Raw genomic sequence first — 2,009 nt, 5'->3', positions numbered from 1 at the left:
TATATATATATAGAGAGAGAGAGAGAGAGAGAGAGAGAGAGAGAGAGAGAGAGCTATACAACGCACACGAGCAGAAGGTTTCTGAGTATATCGAGTGAAAATTATTCCTCTGCTAACCAACATCTTGTACACTGCAGACGTTCCTCAGTAAGAGCCGCAATGTTCACGTTTAGAGCATTCAGCCTGTCACCAAGACCGGTTTCGCCGATGTTTTTGTTTCTTTCACTTTGTAAAGCTTAACCTCAGGCTAATAAAGGTTCTTACTCATGTATCATACGACAAAAAACACATTATATAACCTTCACAGACGTTCTTACTGATATGCTACTGATGAATGACTGTTGTAAATAGATGCCGATTAAATGAGGAATGATGCATGCCACTCTACTCTTAAGAGCATAAGGTGTCGTCACAGACTCTATGGCTACATAAAGTTTCATTACTAATAAAGTCGCAGCCTTAAATAACTGACCACTTTTAATGTAAGTTGAGATGACCAGTATATTAGAACCAGTCAGTCAGTCATAGATTCCCAAGAAGAATGGAATCTGTTATCGTGTAATGGTTGTATAATGTATATTTCTCATAAAAACAGACAGATAATGGTAAATACTTGACAGTGCACCAGACAATGTATTGTCTACAGAATGTATAATAGCCCCATGTCTCAAAGATATATCTCTGTGTTTGTCAGACGTTTCGTCGTTTGTTCTTGTTCTGATCAAAGACCAACCAGCTAATGCTGCGGTGATAATGTGGAGTAGGTTAACGTTGATGAACGTACATACCCACGTATTCAGGTATATGTGTTACATACATGTTAGAATATTGCAGATACAAGTGTTGCTTTGTCAGATGAAAGTATCATAATCAACAAGTAATCATCAACATTCGTAAGTTATCAGTGACAGGAGTGAAAATAAATACAAGACATGTTGTTCTGGTGTCATGTTCAGATTACGTTAATCTGGTGTCAATCTGATGTTGATTATCTATCCGACTTGACACGAAACAGAAAATATTTCTGTGAAATATATCTCATCATATTCATTTACTGTCGTGTAGTATGATGACTATGGGTACTATATAAAGACATAAAATAAACAATGCACAAGTCATCAAAGCGTCGTTCCTTCAATCATTATAAAGATACGTGCCTTACAATGGAGACTTGGCCGGACTATATATAGATACTATCGTGTATTTGCTTCAACTGTCCTGAGAGACATATTGCCTTAGCCGTTTGTTTTAAAAATAAATTCACGTTTGAATTTTCAATGGTGTAAGGTTGGATAGTGTCAATTTATATCAGTCAGTCTAGTAATAAATTGCTATATCTTGTTGTACTGGATTGAGTACTTAATCTGTTGTATAGCCAACCGCAAGGTCAGCAAAGCTTGTAAACACGGCCATGCCCTGAGAGTTCCTGTATCTTGTAGTGGGATCGACACCTAGTACGTAAGGTGATTGTTATGGCCAATTACCTACAGTAACCCCGCCGTCATGTGCCAGTCTCAGGACTAGTACTGTTATTTGCAGAACGTGTCAAAGTTCATTCAGGTACTGCAAGGAACACACGTACATAGCACATGTAAGTATTCCAATGTTCATTTCTTGTTTTCAGGCCTTTTAAGCGGCTATTGTTTGGTTACATAGTGTGGTCATTATGTATATCATAGTTAGGATATGTAACATATTTGATTGGTGCAAGAAATAACATATTTTTACAAGGAACCATTTGGGGGGCGTGTCTGTGCCCCCGCCGTACGTCACGTATCACATTCTGTCGCTGCCAACGAAAATATGGCTTTCTGGCATAGATGTAACATTCAGGACAAATCTGACATCAGAAATAATGGATGATCAGTAAGATAATGCCTTACTTTCTTTCTAATAAGGTAAATTACTTCATGGTACCAGCAATACCTTTTGATAAGGTAAGGAAGCAATGACGAAGAAAGTCAACATGTTATTTAGTTAGTGCCTACCTTGTGTTTGGTTACAGTCTC

The 2,009-nt window shown here is 37.7% G+C and overlaps 1 protein-coding gene across 1 annotated transcript in view; it reads left to right on the top strand.

Annotated features, from left to right (window-relative positions):
• The first annotated feature begins 1,537 nt into the window (after window positions 1–1,537).
• LOC109475033 (insulin-like growth factor-binding protein complex acid labile subunit) overlaps window positions 1,538–2,009 on the top strand; it is a 10,044-nt gene continuing 9,572 nt past the window's right edge. The window contains exon 1 of the mRNA XM_019775574.1: window positions 1,538–1,591. The gene's annotated coding sequence lies outside the window, so the exon portion shown is untranslated. The remainder of the gene's footprint in view (window positions 1,592–2,009) is intronic.

This window comes from Branchiostoma belcheri, unplaced genomic scaffold, assembly GCF_001625305.1.
Source record: "Branchiostoma belcheri isolate BF01 breed outbred unplaced genomic scaffold, Haploidv18h27 scaffold32, whole genome shotgun sequence".
NCBI classification, from domain to species: domain Eukaryota; kingdom Metazoa; phylum Chordata; class Leptocardii; order Amphioxiformes; family Branchiostomatidae; genus Branchiostoma; species Branchiostoma belcheri.
Note: the sequence above shows the minus strand (reverse complement) of the source record. Positions and strands in the feature narration are given on the sequence as shown.